The sequence below is a fragment of the Macrobrachium rosenbergii genome, chromosome 59 (genome assembly GCF_040412425.1).
Source record: "Macrobrachium rosenbergii isolate ZJJX-2024 chromosome 59, ASM4041242v1, whole genome shotgun sequence".
In the NCBI taxonomy this organism is placed as follows: Eukaryota; Metazoa; Arthropoda; class Malacostraca; order Decapoda; family Palaemonidae; genus Macrobrachium; species Macrobrachium rosenbergii.
In genome coordinates this window covers 9590875-9613374 of record NC_089799.1, presented here as the reverse complement: position 1 = coordinate 9613374, position 22500 = coordinate 9590875, and the positions used below count along the sequence as shown (strand labels likewise).

The window sequence follows — 22500 nt, the reverse complement described above, 5'->3', positions numbered from 1 at the left end:
AATTTGTTATCTTTTATCTCTCGCTCAAACTTATACGTACTCTTCTGCCTCTCGACCCATCTTTGCTTCCTAAAATTAATAAAGTAAATAAATTTCTATTTTCCTGTATTTAGTAAATAATTACAAAGGTTTTCCGAAGAAAAATTTAAATTTAAAAAAACAGAAAATGGGGTGCCTTAGAAATGCCTGACACATTAGCACTTACACTGCATTTCCTTACTTCAAATCTATCTTAAAATCTTTATTTTTTTATATAAATTTTTACGCTTTTTGACAATGAACAGACACACAAAGGCGAGGTTTGTTTATTCAAATTAAGGTTAAGAGTTTGTAGGTTAAACATATATGGCAACGACTCCATGGCCTAGGCAGTAAGAGTCGCCAATGTCTCTTTGGAATATTTTTTTTTTACTAGCCACTCACCTTTATTCAGAGGAGGTACTCTTCAACTAAATAAACAGGGTACCCTGTGACTTTCAACAGATTCAAACAAAACACTGACTAATGAGATACCATCTCGTTACTACTTTTACTAGCAAAGACTTCCTGACTTTGGATAACTGAGGCCTATGGAGCCAAGAGCAGGTTAATTTGTACAGAGATGAAAATTTCGAACGTTTCTTAATCATTTTCTACAATAACCTTTCAGAGCTGGAATTTTTTTTCATTCTGAATGGTAAACTTTCGAAGGTTTACACAAATATGCATGGGAAGGCTCATCTTATGCACACATCCATTTTCAACTGAGAAGGTGTACCAAAAAAACAAAATATCTTGTACACCCTTTCCTGAGAGCTCTCGAATGTGAATGGACACGAACGTCAAGTAGCTGTTAAAGCAATGTAATAATACTGATTATGGCTAAAATGGCCTTTTTAAAGTAAAAATGAAGAAAGAGAAGAGAAATGCGCTGGTTATCTTTGTTGCTCGTCTCCCTGCTCTCTCCCTCTCAACACACACACATACACATACACACACACTCACTCACTCACAAGATGACCCCACTCTTCCCGGGATTTTCTTAATCACTAAACGGGGTCAAACTGACCACAATTTCCCGTCGCCTAAACTTACAAAAGATTCTCTCTCTCTCTCTCTCTCTCTCTCTCTCTCTCTCTCTCTCTCTCTCTCTCACCGTTGTCCCAGCCGCTTGTATAAACGACGCGGCACTTAATAAACAGCGAGGACTAAATGGAATTTCATGCGGTAGAAGTAGCAGCCCGCTGCGTAAATCATGCGATGATAAACGTCGTAACTCAAAGGGAACGGCCGCGCGATAACCGTTATCTCTGATGGGGAAGATCGGACGAAGACCTTGCATAAAGCTTTCGCTTGCGATGTTTGAATTAAAGAAAGGTCGCGCTGCTCATCTTCCATTTGCAACACTAAAATTTCTTTACGTTTCCTGCTCAAGAAATGCATAAAGAATTAATATCGTAGTCAACGGAGTATCTCAAAAGCATATATACATACATACATACATTTTTTACATTTTTATTTACGAGGTAAGATAAAGCAGAGCTCAGATGGACGGTGGGGGGAGGGGTGGTGGGGGTGGGGAATGGAGAGGGGGAGGTGTATTGCTTTTTAATTTATATTCATTGTAGTAATACGTATAAATAGATAACATTTTCGAATTGCTGGAGTAACATTTCTTGTAGACGTCTTGGGAAAAATTCGCCCAAGCTTCGGTAGTTATGAGCGGAATTATCATTTCCATCGTTTCATTTTTCCAAAATAAGAAACACTTCACATGAACGTACTCTCAACCAGGCTTAAGGTATAATAGAAAAATGAAAGCAGCTAATTCTCCAGTTTTCGTTGGACCTACATACAACATTTTGCTATATTCTATTTTCTTATTTCTACTATTTATTAAATTATTATTATTATATTTTATTTATTTATTTATTTATTTATTGCTCTTAGGGAATGTGTAACATTGACATAAGTGGTCCTTAGTTTTCGTTCTCCCATCGTGGTCATATTGCAGTGTCAGCTTTAATGTTATGTTTTCGAAATGCCTGAGGTTATTCAAAGTGAAATTCCGTAAAGAAAAAACCAGAGCTAGTAATTGCTGCAATCGATATATTCAATGCTTTCAGATAATTGGACAGATGGAAATATCCTAACCTAGGTACACCGGAGCTGAATTCAGGTTACTATTACTTGTTTTTACTGCACCAGAATCAATCAATCAATCATTTCCTATGGCACCCACGGGGATGCGCAGGACCTCCATGAACTCACGCCACCACTTTCTGTCCTGGGCTAACTCCTCAAGATCTCCCCAACACTCGTCTCCTGCTTCCTGCCTCATTATCCTCAACCACGTCTCCTTTGGCCCACCTATACCTCTTCTACCAAAGGCAACCCACCCTGGTGTATCTCTTACTATTCCAAGTCTTTTATACACATGACCTAGCCACTTCCAGCGCGAGAGCCTAACATACTTATCGACCGGCTGCACCCCCTTTACTTCTCTAATTCTGTTATTTGGTATCCTATACCTCAAATTAATTCCGGAATGTATAAACATTTATTCTATTATAGCTTCATAACGCGGGAGAATGGGAGAAGAGCGTTGAATTGACATAGGTCGCGCTTTTGGAACTTTCGTTCACCAATCATGGTCCTATTGTGCTACCAATGTCGGAAATAGTATATAAAGTTGTTGAAGTTATTCAGGCTCAAATTTCAGAGGACTTAACAAGCATTTAAAGGTTAAAAAGAAACAAAGTTTAGGTCGTTTTTGGTTTATCAACCAGGGTGAAGGAGGGTATTGTGCTAATATATATATATATATATATATATATATATATATATATATATATATATATATATATATATATATATATATATATGTATGTATATATATATGTGTATGTATGTATATGTGTATATATATATATATACACACACATACATACATACACACACATATATATACATATATATATATATATATATATATATATATGTATATATATATATATGAAAATAAAAAAGGCCCATAAAACACTATTTAAACGTTGAAAAACCATATATTTCAGGCACTTGTTTCTGTGCCCCTGTTCACTGGTAGAATATGGACAGGTGGAAAGTTACAATGGTATATATACAAAAACATGAAGGATATGAGTACCTGGATCAAGAATTTAACACGATCCGCCAACACCTAACGCAACTGCTCTATCCACCACACATTATCGAGAGGGCTATTAATAAAGCAAATAAAATATACTACAGAGGTCCCACTCACAACAGACAAATAGATTTCAACAACAAAATAAAGCTTCCATACGATGAAAACATCCAAAAGGCCACCGAGCAACTCAGTTCTAATAATCCTTTCATTTTCCATTATCCCAAATCCATCGGGGAGTTCGCTCGTTAACGTATACTTAAATAACAAAAGGGAAGAAGCCGGAGTTTACAAGATACCGTAGTAATTGTCATGACATCTATGTAGGCGAGACAGGTAGATCGCTCTCGCAAAGAATAACGGAGCACAAAAGATCAGTACGTTACGCTTCGGAGAGTTCGGGAATTTTCCTACATATTAGAAATACAGGGCATGTCATTAACTGGAGTGGGGCGGAGTTGGTTTTCAAGAGTAGCTGTCCGTACAAAAGAAAGATGCTGGAATCTGCTATCATCAATCAAACCAACAATATGAACCTGTCAGGAGGATATTGGAAATCGGACGCCATTGACACCTTAATCCTCGGACCCCTTTTGAAGAAGATGACCCAAGAAACGCGACCGCCAGATCCATCGCCAAACGGGAGCTAATGAGGCCAAAAACCACTAGAATTTGGTCAATCTCCTCCTTCTTAGAAACGCCACCTCCTTAACATCGGAGCCCAAGGCCACACCTTCATGTTTTTTGTATATATACCATTGTAACTTTCCACCTGTCCATATTCTACCAGTGAACAGAGGGTACAGAAACAAGTGCCCGAAATATATGGTTTCAACGTTTAAATAGTGTTTTTGGGCCTTCTTATATTTTCATATTACACTGTAGTATTACAGGAAAAGACATTCATATATATATATATATATATGTGTGTGTGTGTGTATATATATATATATATATATATATATATATATATATATATATATATATATATATATATATATTAGCACAATACCCTCCTTCACCCTGGTTGATAAACCAAAAACGACCTAAACTTTGTTTCTTGTTAACCTTTAAATGCTTGTTAAGTCCTCTGACTGACTGTACATATATAAATATATATATATATGTGTGTGTGTGTGTGCAGATATGAATGCCTAACGAGAAAGACGATATTCTTATATATGTGAAAAACAGTCAAAATCAAAAGATCTTTACAAAATTTCCCAAGGCACCTGTCACTTAGTTAAGACCAATTCAACGCTTAAGAAATTAGTTTAAAAGACGTAAAATGTTACGCTGCTTCTTTTGCTCAAGAAAAGACTGAAGTATTCAACGTAACGCTAGGGACACGGACATCCACCCGGAGGGCGTATCTGCATTCTATGGTAACTGAGAACAGGCACCCTGGAGTTGGCACTGCACCTACCGACGGCCCTCCTACGGAACTGGATTCGATAACAAGCTGCCAGTGTGCGCTCAGCATCCGACGGAGCAGGGTGTCGACTGTCTCGCTCGTCCAGCGCTCAATCTCGTGGCTGTGTTTTGATCACTGAAATAAGAAAAAATGATCGAGGTTCACTCAGAGACAGTGCATGGTTTTGCTCTGCGATCTTCCTAAAAAAAACTCTGACTGAAATGAATAATTGGTTCGGTAGAGCATAAATTATTGTAGCAAAATTAGCATCCCAAAGTACTCAGCAAGAAAAGGTGTATAAAGACGCCGCTAATTAGCGGCAGGTTCCTTGAAGAACGAAGTTTGGATTTTTCACACTTGAAAAGGTAAGGTTAAAAGGGATCTTGGAATTAAATTTGGGTAAATTCATGCACGCTCCTAACTTTGTTTGATGACCGTAATGTTTACTTCCTGAATAAAACTGACCCCAAATTTCAAAGCCAGTGTTGTTTGGTTTCGTAATGACAATGTATATGTATATTAACATCGCAAGTAATATCTGATAGTCACTGAAGGGTTTCACTCTCTTGCATTCTTTATATACACTTACATACCTATTTGCATACATATATGCAAACAAACATACAGTATATATATATATATATATATATATATATATATATATATATATATATATATATATATATATATATATATATGTGTGTGTGTGTGTGTGTGTGTGTGTGTAATTTGTATACTAAAAATAAGAATTTGATTATCTTGTTCTGTTTAATATTTTATGCATGCTGAAATATTCCATTTCAATCAAACTTGTTTTATGTTAGGATGGAAAAGGAAGTTGTTTGTATCTTTAAAACTTTAATTTTTGAATAATGGTATTTAATGTCAAGTACATAACATAAATGCAGATATTCCCTCTGGCGCAACATGTCCTTGCTTTGTATCAGCTATAAATTCTCTAAGGAACATGTAATCAATATTTTGAAAAGGTGCCCATTGACAATCAACTGGACAAGCAAGCAAATGGCACCTTTAAATAATAAATGAATTGTACGTGACTTTTTATTTATTTATTTATTTATTTATTTTTTGTGGAGGGGAGGATTGGTAACGGCCATTAATTTACACCAAAAGAATTACGGTTGCAATAACGCGGTTTCAACTTTGTAGAGCCAGGTTAACGAGGTTAGCCGTTTTAGTTGCAGTTTTGCATCTGCCTAACACAGGAAACTATTAATCATCCCTGAGAACAACTCTAGACTACTTCTTAATGAATTATTATGCTTGTCACAAAAGGCAATGTTAGCGCTGATTGCTAGTCGCTAGAAAGCTTTTTCTTCTAATGCTTTCTAAGGCTACTGAAAGGATGCTGTCATTCACTTAAAAGAGGAACCTCATCACTGACACGTACTTTCACAGCCATATATGCTTTTAGGAAGTAAATACTTGATTGCGATGCGCTTCTGGTCTAATTAGCTACAATAAGGATAACCTTCAGCAACAAAAATAAACTCTTTTAAATAAACTAAGAAATGTATGTGTTGGAAAGCTGCGTACTTCGAGCATCCCAGTTTACTAAGGTGTTGGAAACTAAGTACCTAATCTCCACTATTTTTCAAATCATCAATAAGAGGAACGTGCGATTATCATGGTGGTACTGGCCACGAAAATAAGGTGGTGTGCAAATGATACTACTCACCTTACAGCTTTTCCACTAACTTTAACTGAGCTCTAGATCTGACCAGTAACTGCCGTGCTCAGCAGTTATGAAGCCGAACTCGAGCAAAGTCAAGGTTTTTTTTTAATCAGACCATTTAATACCATGTTCTGACTCCATGACTGACTGTATATATAGATGACTCCTGTTTCATAACTGTGGATATTTGACACCACTTGATTATGCCTTCCGCTTCAAGTATCGCTCTTTTTACTGCACTGTAAATTCTCAAAAGACGCCAGGAAACTGAGTCGTTCGTGAGGCTTCTTATATCTACAGAGATGATAGTACGTGTGTAATATGATTAATATTTTTGTTCTATCCTTATTGGAAAATGCTTTTCCTGTGCACAAGTTAGCATTCTTTCTGGGGTAAAACGGCTCGGAAGCGTTCGTTTCCCTCTGGAGTAAACAGTCCTTGGTAAGTGTTTCTCGAAGTTTTAAAATCCACATCTTTGGGATTCTAAAATGTCAGAATGACTATACACAGTACCAGGGATATTTCGCTAATTTTACTGTAACGTGAAAAAGGAGACCAAATGAGGAAACTGTCTTACGCGCTGCGTGATGAAGGTTTAGGAGGCTGGAATGAGAAGATTAAGCGCAAAAACATAAAAAGTTCTTCTGTCTTAACTTTTTCAAACTATCTCCCAAGGGGTTTTCTTTGCATATTTATTCATTCATGTTACGTCTTTATTCATTTGTAACTTTCTTATGTACTTTTAACACCACTTTTCCTGGCTCTGACTTTCCTTTTTCATTTATGGACACTATTCTGTAGAAGCCTGCGTACCATATTAATGACCATTTTGACTGTTTACACATGGTTCATCTTTTTATATATTCAACAAACTATCAAATAAAAAAATGTGGACTTCAGCCTCTAAAAATTGGGTGAATTTTTTTAAAAGCAGTAAAATCTTTTCTTGATCCCCGTTATTAAGATTTTACTGTTAGACTTACCGGCCTTTGCTTGAAATATCGCTTTCATATTTAGGATGCTCTATCTCTCGTCTCCCGCTCTCTCTCCTCGACGGTATTGAATTCGAGTCAATTCGTTTGATTAATGGAATGGAATATAGCGTTTAGGCCAAAGGTCAAGCACTGGGACCTATGAGGTCATTCAGCGCCGGAAAAGAAATTGAGAGTAGGCAGGTTTGAAAGGTGAGACAGGAGGGAAAACCTCGCTGTTGCTCTTTGAAGTAATTGTTAGGAGAGGGTGGATAGCCAGATGGGAAAAAGATAATATGAATGGAGGTAGACTAAAAGAAATGAAAGGGGTTACAACTAAGGACCGAAGGGATGCTGCATATAACCTTTAGTAATGCCTACAGTGGCCCCCGTGAGATGCACTGACGGCACTACCTTCCTACGGGGTTCGTTTGCACTAACCCCCCTACCGGGTTCGTTCGTTTGATTAATGAACCCGCTCTTGCGTCATTTCTCGTTCCTCTCCCTGGGCCCAAAAGGTGGCATCCCTCTCTTCTCTACAGTGATTGAGTTCCTCTTCCCACAAGGTAACCTCGTAACAGCCGTCAGACCACCTATTTTCACAACTGCTATGGGAAAGTTTCCATAATCCTAGGAATCCTCAAAGTTCCCGTAATCCTGGGAATCCTCGGTTCAGTGAGGGATCGTTTCTTTCTCTGGTCACCTCAACTTTGGAATTCTCCTCCCTCCTTCTGTTTTCTCTGGGTCTTATAATCTCGCTTCCTCTCATTCTTGCTTCATTTGGTCCTTTTTATTTCATAAAATGATTGTGAAATGATTGTGTGCTGAGTATTTCATTCAACAAAGGACACCGCAATATCTGATATTACTTACTAAGCGGGTCGTTTAACGAAGTCCACTATAAAGATTAGTAGTGCTTCGTGTTATCTTATCACAGACAATGATGATTTTCGTTGCTCCTCTCTTATACGTCTTCTCATTATTCCCCTCTTGAAACCCGTTGAGCGTTCTCCTTTCTACCGCAAGAAAATGTCTGTGTTAACTACAAATGACTGGATCTCGTATCCAAGTATGCAGGGTACATAAACACACTAATAAGATCATAGCCGAAGCGTAACGTTTCCACGAGGAATAAGTCTTATATTGCCTCGTCAGAAAAGAAAATTCACTGAATATATAATTTCGGAGGTGCTGAAATGCTCACTGAAGTCTTTGTCTCGACTGATCAGTCAATGTAGCAAAAGCCTGAGTAGTCAGTGCAGCAAAAGACTGAACAATCAGTGCAGCAAAAGACTGAGCAGTCAGTGCAGCAAGAGACTGAGCAGTCAGAGAAGCAGCAAACACCAAATACTGCCCAAGAGATCAAAACTTTCTTTACCAACGAAATCTCTGAATCGACAAGCAGCGTTGGTCAATTTTCCATGCATATTTGGCCCCGATCATTGCTTATGCAAAATCCTTTGAAACGGAAAGCGAGAGAGAGAGAGAGAGAGAGAGAGAGAGAGAGAGAGAGATGGGGACGTATCCTTGATAACAGCATCACCTGCTATTGACAAAAGGATTTCCATAATTCTTTCGACTGAAAATGCTGAACTTGCGGTCGTTCATGACGGGCAAGAAATTTACTTAGCGAGTTTCCTATCCGTCTTTTCATTTGTTTAATCACTTCCACTTCAGTTCATGGTAGACGCCATGAACACAGACGGAGATAAAGGATGAGAATCAAAAAGAAATTCTGTATCCCACCAACAGAGTCCTTCCAGATCTTGTCTTGCTTCTTGATATGTAGCTTACTTTTTGGTAATGTTTCTAATCACAATTTGTCATCATTTCTGAGTAACAGCTTACTTTTTTAGTATTGTTTCTAATGAAAATTTTATATCATTTCTGAGTAATAGCTTACTTTTAGTTTTCTATAAAAGAAAACTATTGTGCCGGCTTTGTCTGTCCGTCTGCCCTCAACGCTATAGGATAGGCCACCACCGGGCCGTGGTTAAAGTTTCATGGTGCGCGACTCATACAGCATTATCCCGAAGCCACCGAAAAATTTATCTAATTTCGGTGGCTTTGATTATACGCTGTAGCGGCTGTACAGAAAACTCGATTGCGCCGACGAAACTTCGGCTCATTTTTTACTTGTTTTTTATTGTTTCTAATCACAGTTTGATATCATTTCTGAGCAATTTCAGAATCGTGAAGGTTTGGACACGAAGAAACAACGGAGGATAATAGGATGGTAAAAACGAAAAGAAAAAATGCATAATTCTGAAGCAATGGATAAGCACAGAAAAGCGTGGACAGGTGACACATGAAATAGATGTCTAAGAGGAAAAGTCTTCTTGATATAAAAAAAAAATTAGTGGAATGATAGTTTGGAGCAGTGGTGTTTTGGAAATTTTCTGCACATATACAGTATACATATATATATGTGTGAGCATGTGTATATATAATATATATATACAGTATATATATACATACATATATATAATGTACGAATGTATGTATGTATGTATGTATGTATATGTATATGTATATATATATATATATATATATATATATATATATATATATATATATATATATATATATATATTACAGGACAGTATATACTCGTACATATATGACTGCAGTATTCTCTACATCTAAATGACTGCGGTTGCAGGCGGCAAGAAAGCCTCAGTTCTTTGAATTTTTAACTGATATAGCACGATACATGTCCTATTTAATTGTTCGTATAAGTCCATGGCACACAGACACACACATACACACACACATAGAGTGAGAGAGAGAGAGAGAGAGAGAGAGAGAGAGAGAGAGAGAACAATTTCTTGTCCATTGTAAACAAACCTTAACCACTCACATCTAATATGAAACGTCAGCTACTCTTAATTTCACCTATTTAATGTACGTATAGACATTCCTACAACAAGTCTGCCACTTCGGAAATTGTTTCCGCATTGCCACAATCGCTGGGGGCCGGCGCTACCAACAACAATTCATACCTGCCAATACAATGGTTGTTTCTTTATCCCGAATATATAACAGGAGCCGGACGAGTTAATCTCCGCGTTTTACATTATTTGATTTGTATTTTGTACGCGGCCATGAAAATTTCATTTCTTTATCCGCGGGATTCGACTAAATCTTAGGTATTTGTCGCTTATCTCCTTTTATTATTATCTTTGAGGCTTTCTGTATTTATGGGGGGCAATCCGTATGCGGCGATTGGCTATTGCGTATTAAGGTCTCCCCCTACATATAGGCTCGTTCGTTTTGAAATGTCACAGATACGCGGGACGGTAGGTGTGCTCTTACAGAGCAATTCTGGTCGGGTTCTATTGGCGGACGTGAATGTCGTATAGCGGTTTTTAGTTGGGGGTTACTGTGAGGTAAAAACGTGGGATGAATATATCCGTGTTTCAGGGAGGATCACTTGCTGAAAAGGAAGCGATTCATGAATGAGGTCTTGGTTTCCTACTCACTCGATATGACAAAAAATCAAGTTAAAAATATTATTTACTCAGTTTCTTTTCGCCTTTTTCGTGTTCGTTCATTTTTATGTTAATTGTGACAACGCTGAAGTACGAAAACCTCCATTTTTATTCGGTTTTTGGTTTAATTTTTTCCAGGTAATTAGCTGTTGCACAGAATTCATGTAAAATTAAAGCAAATATGTTTGATGATGTTAACATTACCTGTCACTGATTCACATAACAATGAACTTTTGATGAGCATATATTTCCTATGTTCAGTTATGAGGTAAAGTGGATCTAAAGAATGAATTATTAAACAAAATATTTAGAAATAACTTAATACACTGGCAAACAAGTTTATCATATTTCATTTAAGCAAATTCCGCTAGTCACCCTTTCAAGAAATTAAGCAAGCGAAGATTTCTTAAAAGAAGAATTTTTCTGTCGATGTTGTCTGACCTTGAATATCACTTTCTCTTTTCACAAATTGTATGTTTTCCCTTTATCACAAGTGGTCCGAATGACATATGTTTTATATATAAACGTTTTCTCTTTATCACAAGTGGTCCGAATGACATATTTTTATATATAAACGTTTTCCCTTTATCACAAGTGGTCCGAATGACATATGTTTTATATATAAACGTTTTTCTCTTTATCACAAGTGGTCCGAATGACATATGTTTTATATATAAACGTTTTCTCTTTATCACAAGTGGTCCGAATGACATGTTTTATATATAAACGTTTTCCCTTTATCACAAGTGGTCCGAATGACATATGTTTTATATATAAACGTTTTCTCTTTATCACAAGTGGTCCGAATGACATATGTTTTATATATAAACGTTTTCCCTTTATCACAAGTGGTCCGAATGACATATGTTTTATATATAAACGTTTTCTCTTTATCACAAGTGGTCCGAATGACATATGTTTTATATATAAACGTTTTCCCTTTATCACAAGTGGTCCGAATGACATATGTTTTATATATAAACGTTTTCTCTTTATCGCAAGTGGTCCGAATGATATATGTTTTATATATAAACGTTTTCCCTTGATCACAAGTGGTCCGAATGACATATGTTTTATATATAAACGTTTTCCCTTAATCACAAGTGGCCCGAATGACATATGTTTTATATATAAACGTTTTCCCTTATATGTTTTATATATAAACGTTTTCCCTTTATCACAAGTGGTCCGAATGACATATGTTTTATATATAAACGTTTTCACTTTATCACAAGTGGTCCGAATGACATATCTTTTATATAAAAACGTATTCCCTTTATCACAAGTGGTCCGAATTACATATGTTTTATATATAAACGTTTTCCCTTTATCGCAAGTGGTCCGAATGACATATGTTTTATATAAAAACGTTTTCCCTTTATCACAAGTGGTGCGAATGACATATGTTTTATATAAAAAGTTTTCCCTTTATCAAAAGTGGTCCGAATGACATGTTTTATACAAAAACGTGGTCCTTTTATCACAAGTATTCCGAATGATAAGTTTTATATAAAAACGTTCTCCCTTTATCGCAAGTGGCCAGAATTGCATATGTTGTATATAAAAACTTTTCACTAGAAATTTAAAAAAAATTTTCGGCAAAAACATTACTTTAAAAAATCAATCGCACGAGATTTTCTTCAATCAATTTCGTACAGCCTTTGAAAATTATTCATTCAAATTCTTCCACTAGTGAGTTAAGCTCTCTTTATGTTCCCCACTACTTGGAAACCCGTACAAGATAGATAGATAGATAGATAGACAGATAGATAGATAGATAGATACATACATACATACATACAGACAGAGGGATACATAGAGTGACAGGCAGGTAAATGGATAGACAAAAACTCATCAAGAACAGCGCCTGATACTCAAGCAATGACCACAGAGCTCTCTCCAAAAAAAGTAAATATTTCTTTCAAAGCTGAAAAGGCTAACGATGAAGTTTCATGAAAGTCTTTTCTTTCGAGATGGCCAATGTGGAAAAAGTTGTTCAGGATAATTGGATCCCCAGAGACAAGCTTCTTCTTCTTCTTCTTCATCTTCTTCTTCTTCTTCTTCTTCTTTTTTGCTCCTTTTTTCCGTGGTCTGCAGAACACTCTTGTAGAAATAAGTCGTCTTGGTTTTGCATGGAAACTGAGGTGTTTGTGACCGACCTACATTCGATTAATTATAGGACGTATACGTCTTGCATGCTTTGGTATTGTTTCTCTTTCCAGTGGTCCTGTCAATAACATAAGCTAAATACTCTTTTGCTCATATGCATGCGATTTTTGTTTCGAAGGACGCTAAGGTAGGAAAGAGATGACCGCTGGCCTTTTGCCTATTAACACTTTCTTTATCTCTTGTTACGCAAGTACAATATTTATTCATGGTGCTTTTGAGAGATACCTACAACATCATTGGTCTTATTGCTTATATAAAGGAAAAGAAACTGGGAGTAAAATCAGTTTTCATTTGGTGGGTGGTAAGTGGAACTGACCTTTTAAACATGCATTAATTTTTTCCACATTCCGTGACATAAATGATAACGAACGTGAATTATACTAGTATTACATTCTCTCTCTCTCTCTCTCTCTCTCTCTCTCTCTCTCTCTCTCCCTCTCTCGTGCACCGTTGTTGTTATTTTGAATGTTTGCTGGAATGTTGTTATGGCAAAAATGTTGCGAAAGTGCCGTGTTTCCGGCTTATTTTGATACTCTCCCCCACCCCCCGCCTCCCCCTTCCCTAACGTCTCTCTCTCTCTCTCTCTCTCTCTCTCTCTCTCTCTCTCTCTCTCTCTCTCTCTCTCTCTCTCGTTATTGTTGTGAGAATGTTTGCTGGAATGTTGTTGGCCTAAAAGAACGGATTTTCTCCGCACATGATAGGCATGTTCAATAATATTTTCCCCCGGCCACGAATATTCCTGTAGCTGCTTCCATGTAAAAGTAGCGAGAGGAAGTATGAGGTCGCTGTTTGGGTTTTGTTTCGCCTTTTTCCAGCAATAACAGCGTCTGGTTTCTGAGTTACATCTGTGCTAACATGGACCGTGCCATAAAATATATATATCAGTGGGACGGGTAAATTTTCGGAGTACCGTTAATTCAAATGGCACTGAAAAAATGCTATATACTCTACGCACAGTCACACATATACATATATATATATATGTATATACACACGCATACCATTGTAATTACTTTGACGCGTGATTTATATATCTATCTTCCACAAGCAAAAATGAGAAAGGGTTGTAAATCCTGACAGGTGCCGGCTTTATTGCTAAGCCATTTTTAGCCTCTGAAATGAAGCAGCAATAAAACAAGCTCAATCAGAATTTACAACACCTTTTCATTTTTGCCCGTGAAATGTTGGATATATATATATATATATATATATATATATATATATATATATATATATATATATATATATATATATACTGTACAGTATATATGTGTGTGTGTACATATATATAATATATATGCATATATACATATGTATATATATATATATATATATATATATATATATACTATATATGACCCAGATACTCGGAAACTTATGAACGAAAACCTGACAAGTCACCAAATTGACAGATTCCAGATTTCCAGCAATTTTAGACTGAGGGCACTGGTTAGTCCAAAAAGCTAAATATGAGTAGGCTCAGTGGAAAACCCATCTCTCACCTGTGTTAACCTACTGCAGATAATGGACTGTGCCGGAAAAGCAATAAGGGCCAAGACTATATAAAAATATCTAATCTCCTAAGTTCAAAGATCTATCTTCTTAACTTTTGGGAATCTTTGGTTCCTCAATATGGAATTTTGCTCCTCTTTGTAGCAATCATCCCACTATGGTCTTTGTGTATGCTCAATACCATTTTCTCAACTCTATTATTTCTTTATTTAGCCTTTCTCAAATTTATTATTTATCTATTTAATATTTTCCTCAACCCTATTGTTTATTCATTTAATGTTTTGCAATCCTCTATGGCATTTAGCTCCACTACATGATATGATCCTGGTCGGTACACAACGACATTTTGCGTCATTTTGTTTAAAAATCATTCAAGCATTTTCTCTGGTGTCTCATCTTCTTAAGCGTGACCTTGAAAATCACTTTGAGTCTGTGTAGGTCATGAACAAGCGTCGTGTATTTTGATTACAGCCGCTTTCTTGGGCTCGATTTTTGTTGATCCAAACTTTCCCCTTCGTTCCCAAACATGGAAGTCATTTTGTCCTCTGAAGTCTCTTTAGATAACTCTCAAGACATGTTACAGTTTTATATCTCGTGCCGCATCGAATTTGTTCACTGTAATATTCCGGTAATGATTTTGTATCAACGGCGGCTCACTTCTCTTATCAATTTGTATTTAAAATAAGTCGAGTTTCAAACTCTCTCAGCTAAACAGTTATTACTTTCAACTTATTTCCGCTAAGAAGATAAATAAGCAGGGATCACTATTCCAACATCAAGAGTTAAGAGATTTGTTTTTCCCAGAAGAGGTATACATTACCATCTGATTACATGTAATACTCCTTGAGTGTCGGCCAAGTATTTTTAATCCGGATCGAAGACTAAACCCCACCCGCCCCTTTCTTCCCCTAACCTCCCCCCGCATCTCAGGAGGGCCAACCGAATGGAGGTCAATTTCGGTTAATAGTGTCTTTGGCGCTGGCGGAGTTCCTGCCTAATCAATGGCTCGGTTCGGCTTAATGATCCGTGTCCTTGTAATAAAGATTAATTAAATGTAATTATCTTAAATGGTGAAGAGTAAGTCAATTCGTGAGGGAGATAATGACGCGTATTAGCCATGTGTATGAATATCGTTATTCGGATTACCCGGAGGAAATGATTTTTTGACGGATATTAATAGATTCGGTCTCCCGGGAAGACTTCGATGTTTCCAAGAGAAAAAGAGGTCTGCTTCTTGTAGATATTTTGTAGACACTCTGTATGCTGGTGCGTGCTGCTCTGTGCTGATGTTTTTAGTTTTCTGTAAAAGAAAACTATTGTGCCGGTTTTGCCTGTCCGTCCGCACTTTTTCTGTCCGCCTTCAGATCTTTAAAAACGACTGAGGCTAGAGGGCTGCAAATTGGTATGTTGATCATCCACCCTCCAATCATCAAGCATACCAAATTGCAGCCCTCTAGCTTCAGTAGTTTTGATTTTATTTAAAGTTAAAGTTAGCTATACTCGTGCTCCTGGCAACGATATATGATAGACCACCACCGGGATTTGGTTAGTTTCATGGCCCGCGGCTCATACAGCATTATACCGAGACCACCGAAAGATAGGTCTATTTTCGGTGGCCTTGATTATACGCTGTACAGGAAACTCGATTGCGCCGCAGAAACTCCTACGCATTTTTTACTTGTTTTTTATGGTCCCTATTGGTTGAAAAGCAGCATCTTGCAAATTCCAGTAAAGCAGTTCTAAATTAGCTCTGACTTGGCTCAGATCAAAATAAGAAAATCTTTCAGTGTATTTTAGTGTGATGCCTACAGTACACCGCATGAGGTGCATTGACGGCACTAACCCCCTACGGAGACGAACCTTTTGTAAAATAAAATTTATATATATAAAAAAGTTCTTTTGTAAAATAAATTTTATATAAAAATAGATTCTTTTGTAAAATAAATTTTATATAAAAAAAGATTCTTTTCTAAAATACATTTTATATCCTCCGATTACTACTGTATATGAGCCCGTCAAATCCCATCAATAACCAGAGTCTTTCACCGCATTGACAACTCGCACTGACATCTGTCAATCAACGGGAGACAGAGTCAACCTTGAAACTGCGGGGTCACCTCCCCTCCCCTCACCGCCCTCCCATTCGCGGAGGCCGAAAATGTAGTTATTTATTAATGTATTTAATTATTAATATATTTATTTCGAAATCATTTGTGGATGATTTTGAAGAGTAGAGAGAGGGAGGTTATAGACCGTCACCGGCTGAGAAGAGATATATATATATAAAACAATCATTTTAGTAACTCATTTAAGACCTTTTGTATGTTCTATAATGAATGATTTTCAGGGGATTTTTTGATAAGCGGTTTTAAAGTGACGTGTTAATCCCTTTGATTTTGTTTACTGGTTTTGCTGAAATTTGTCAAGAAGTAATGTATGATAAGAAAGTAATTCTTTTTAGGAAAATTTAACAGGAAATGGATATTAATAATGTTGCTACCAACACCATTAATAATAATCAATCAATCATTTCCTGTGGCACCCATGGGGATGCATAGGGCCTCGATGAACTCACGCCACCACATTCCGCCCTGAGATAACTCCTCAAGATCTCCCCAACACTCATCTCCTGCTTCCCGCCTCATAGTCCTCAACCACGTCTCCTTTGGCCTACCTCTACCTCTTCTACCAAGGGCAACCCACCCCGGCGTATCTCGTATTATTCCCTGTCTTCTATACACATGACCTAGCCACTTCCAGAGTGAGAACCTAACATACTCATCTACCGACTGCACCACCGTTACTTCTCTAATCTATCCCTCCAATCAATTCCTAATATTCTTCTGAGCGCCTTATTTTAAAATGCTAAGAACTTATTATCCGGAGTCACTGTACTGTACCATGACTCATGCCCATAAATCAAAATACTCTTAACCATTACCCTATAAATTTTGATTTTTGTATGCACAGAAAAATCGCTATTATCCCAAATATTTTGAAGCATTCCCATTGCCTGATGAGCCTTTTTTAATCTTTCCATAAATTCTGTGCTCAGAGAACCATCCTTATCTAAATAAGTACCTAAATATTTAAACTTTTCCACTTGCTTTACAACCATGCCTTCAATTAGACAATCCTGTGCATTTTCAGTACTCATATTCATGATTTCAGTTTTTCCACCATCAATAACCAAATCAACCTTTCGACCTTCACTCACTAGACAATCGAACACTCTCTGAATCTTTTCTGGTCCCTCGCAGATCAAAAGTACATCATCAGCATAATCTAAGTCAAGAAGTTTCCCATTTTCTCCCTAGGGTATAGCTGCATCCATTTCTCTTTTAACCCTTCTCATAACGTAATCTACGACCAATACAAACAACAGAGGAGACAGAATGCCACCCTGAATCACACCAGACTTAACCTCAAACGGATTACTCAAACAACCATCAACCAGCACTTTACGAGATGTGCCCTCATGCATGTTCATAATAACCATCACAAACTTTTCCGGTATTCCATAATGCCTCATGATTTTTCCCATTGTCCGACACAAAATACTATCAAAATCCTTTTCAAAATCAACAAAACAAAAACTTAACAGGTTTTTCATTTACATTAGCTTGCTGAGTTAAATGCCTAACTATGAAGATCTGATCACTGCAAGCCCCCTTTTCTAAAATCACCTATTCATCCCTCAGAGTACCATCAACCACTGAAACCAACCTATTCAGCAATACTCTACTGAAATTTTTCAAGGCTGCGGGTGACAAAATAATAATAATAATAATAATAATAATAATAATAATAATAATAATAATAATAATAATAATAATTATCATCATCATCATCGACATAATGATAATCTTGATGCTTCAAGATACTGCAATTAAGAATCCCGTTAAAAACTTCAATCTGATGATGACCAACCAAACGTTTCTTTGACATAATATATTAGGAATAAATGAGAAAAAAAATGCCAAAAAGTTCGAAAATGAACTTCAAACCATTATGCCCTGCCCTTGAAAAACTAACTCTCGATTTCGTTTTCGATATGATGGCCATGTAAAAACAAAACGAATGACTTGCAATGCAACATGATACTTTAATACAATAACCTAACGAAGCAATGATCCCTTCCTTCTCCTGTGAACGATATCGTGAAAATTAAGCCGAAAAGTATGACGCGATATGACTCGATACTTCTGTGACATACAACAATGCCTCAAAAATTCTTTCTCTCTCTTTTTTTTCCAGCTCAGCAAACCCTATCTATTTCTTTGTGCTGTATTTTATAAAAATGGACGTCACGTGGAACTCAAATGTTGGGAGCCGTTCGTTGGCACGACATGGGGAGAGAGGTGTCATGTTATTCCAATAGGCTTGTAGACCAAGTATTCTATATAGTCAGCATGGCATAGCTGATGGCTTCATTCAACCCGGAGAGGAGGAATATCAGAGGGGAAAAAATGGGATTTTCGGTGAAAAAATACTTTTATGGGATTGTTCTCTCTCTCTCTCTCTCTCTCTCTCTCTCTCTCTCTCTCTCTCTCTTTTTGCTGTGACTCTTTCTCATGTAGACAATATTCATTTTTTTTCATAATTTTCTCTTGCATGTTGCGATTTATATTACTGCGTTACCTATTTATTTATTCATTTCTCATATTTGTCAGTCGAGAAGGAAAAAAATTTAATAGACGAACGCTTTCAACTTTAAAGAGATTTCAGTATTATATAATCCTGGTCTGGTCCAAATCTAAGTTAAATGTACAGCTTAAATCCATTTCCCAGTTTATTGCTTGTATATGTTCATACCAGCAAATATAGCTTATCCAGTGCTTTGTAGCAAAAGAGAAAATTTTGCTCGGAAACTGAGATCCAAATATATCTATCACTGTGCATATCTGTTTATGAATGACCTCGGCTCAATGGGAATTATACTTCTATTATTTTCACAAGGACCATGCAGCCTTTCGAAGGCATTTATAATAGTAGCATGGGCGCCTGCAGCATATTTTCCAAGGGCGGGGTGTAAATCTTAATACATACATGGATAGTTTCCAATATCAAGCAGATAAATACTTTTGACCCTTTGAACTAGCAGGTTAATTCAAAAAACAGTATCAGCGCCTGCATTTCTTTAATGAATAAAGCAATCATATATATATATATATATATATATATATATATATATATATATATATATATATGTGTGTGTGTGTGTGTGTGTGTGTGTGTGTGCGTGTGTATACATATATATATAAAATTTTTCATGGATTTTAGGAAAGTGCCCCCTTGCCCGTATGTAGAGGCGCCCATGTTTAGTAACTAAATTAAGATTCAAAGACGCTGCTATACCAGGATGAGAAGGCTTTTAAACCTTAAAAAGTCAAAATAGGTCAATTCTTGTTCTTTCATGTGATTGAAGAAATAGACGTTGATTATTGTCGGTCGTCATTTATGTTTACAATTCAAAATGTTCTCTGCATGCATAATGTTACGAATTAATTCTTTGGTAAAAAATAATAACTGATTCGGTTATGGGAAAGGCTTAGCAATGTATAGAGTACCCAGACAAATGACTTAGATCAGTTGTTTATAAAGTCCGAGGATCGCCTAATCATTTACAACTGCTTCTCAAAAATTCCCCAGAAAATCCACCACAACACATGCAAAAGGTCATAACTGAAGTTATTAAAATGATTATTTACAAATCAAAGGGATAATCAAATGAACAAGCAAGCCTGCTTCAAGAGCGACCATTTTTCCCCTCCCAGAGGAAGAAAGACAACTTTATCAACCATCCACTGAAATCTGAAAAGAAGTATTTTTGGAACGATATTAGAACCAGACAAATCATGTCGTTACCTCTGCGCCGTCAACGAAGTCTTCTTCTACCGTGTTGACATCTCGCCCCGCTGTCTATCAATCAGCGAGGGGAATTGCCAATTTTCATTCTGCCCGGGTCGCTTCTAATCTTTGAGTCCCGCTGTCTGGAACGTGTTTGTTTAGCGTGTCACAACTACATTTAGCAGGAGCACGGGGATGTAAAAGAAGGTAGGGATATATAAAAGTGGGTAGGGAGCGCCTTTTTAAAAGGGGGTTTTAGATCTGATGATGCTATAGCGACTTCCTTATAATGGAAGATTGTGTATGTTTGCGGTAATGGATAGACCACCGGTTGTTGCATTTGGTGGAAAGTTTCATAATGTTGCTTACACACACACACACACACACACACACACACACACACACACACACACACACACACATATATATATATATATATATATATATATATATATATATATATATATATATGAGCAACATTGCAGAAACTTTCCACCATATGCAACAAACCGTAAAAAGTTCGTAAACAAGCACAATCTTCCACTAAAAAAGAAGTCGCCATAGCATCATCAGATCTAAATCCCCTTTTAAAAAGAAGCGCCCTACCCTCTTTTATATCCCTACCCTCTTTTACATCTCCGTGCTCCTGCTAAATGTAGTTGTGACACGCTAAACAAACATGTTACAGTCAGAAGGATTAGAAGCGACTCGGGCAGAATGAAAATTGGCAATTCCCCGCGCTGATTGATAGACAGCGGGGCGAGATGTCAACACGGTAGAAGAAGACTTCGCAGACGATGCCTAGGTAACGGCATGATTTGTCTGGTTCTAATATCGTTCAAAAATGCATCTTTTCAGATTTCAGGTGGTATATATATATATATATATATATATATATATATATATATATATATATATATATATATATATATATATATATATATATATATATATCTAGTTCTCAGTTTCATTTTCTTTCGTTTTGTTTCTTCTTCCTAACTTTACAGTTATATTCATACTTGATTCTCAACTGACTATCTCTCATGCGCTGAAGTTATTTTATTATTTTTCCCCTTATTCAGATGCGATCAATTGGAGGAATGGAGTTTAATGTATAACCTCCCGAGAAAATAATAGCATAGCGTGTTTAAAATAACTAATGGTCTCCCAAGTTAAAAGAGAAGGTTACAAATTTATTTTCATATATTATTTTAGTCCGTAATATCAAGCGTCTTTGCATAAAAAAAAACTAACTTAGAACACTAATGCTCAACCACCTAACCTGTAAATAATGCCCAGAAATGTGATGTCATGCAAAAAAAAAAAAAAAAAAAAAAACTAAAGATAAAATGAAAAGCTGATCAGGACACCGCTGAAAATCCGTCCGGACTTCCATATTCATGACCAGTCTTTGTGGAAGGTGTAATTAAACGCTGCTGTACGGACTCGCACCTCATACAGATCATAAAGACCTGTCAGGAAAATTAATCTTCCGGTAACTGATGCTTCTCACGCTAAAAGGGGGAGTGACTATCGAGCTTACGCGTCGCAAAGCACCAGAAGAACAATGGGGGGAAAAGTGGTCCAAGGAAATATGACAAAATATGACAGAGTCTTTGTCTGGTCTGGAACAGTATGGGAACGGAGCGAATCGGTGCTTTCATTCGGCACCATCCATCAACAACAGCAGCAGTCTTCTAGAGTGCTGTAGCGTTGAGGCAATGCGAGGAATTTGCAATTTTCAGTCCACCACCCTCGCCATTGTTGTCCGCATCTGAACTCTTGATGATGGTTGGGTGAGGTGGAAATGCATATATAGACCATATGGGGCCAAAAACGTTTGGTCCAGTTCAGAGACCTAACCTAACTTGACCTAACCTAACCCAACACAACCTAACCTAACCTAACCCAACCAACCAACCCAACCAACCTAACCTAACCTAGCCTACCTAATCTAACTTAACCTAACTAACCAACCAACCTAACCTAACCCTTTCTTGCAAAGTTATGGTGGATTTTGTGGTGTGGTATCTAATTCTGATGTAAAGTACTGATTATTATTATTATTATTATTATTATTATTATTATTATTATTATTCAAAAGATGAACCCTATTCATATGGAACAAGCCCACCACAGGGGCCATTGACTTGAAATTCAAGCTTCCAAAGAATATGGTGTTCATTCTAAAGAAGTTACAGAAGGTAATGGGAAATACAGATATTGAGAAAGTTTATTTTTCTCATCATTAA

The 22500-nt window shown here is 36.8% G+C and overlaps 1 long non-coding RNA gene and 1 pseudogene across 1 annotated transcript in view; one reads left to right on the top strand and one right to left on the bottom strand.

The window, feature by feature from the left end:
- The window catches only part of LOC136837469 (uncharacterized), a 221144-nt gene that overhangs the window by 64237 nt on the left and 134407 nt on the right, over positions 1–22500 (bottom strand). Inside the window, exon 4 of the long non-coding RNA XR_010852700.1 lies at positions 4572–4694. This is a non-coding gene — a long non-coding RNA (uncharacterized lncRNA). The remainder of the gene's footprint in view (positions 1–4571; positions 4695–22500) is intronic.
- Positions 4626–22500, top strand: part of LOC136837467 (protein O-linked-mannose beta-1,2-N-acetylglucosaminyltransferase 1-like) — a 174022-nt pseudogene continuing 156147 nt past the window's right edge.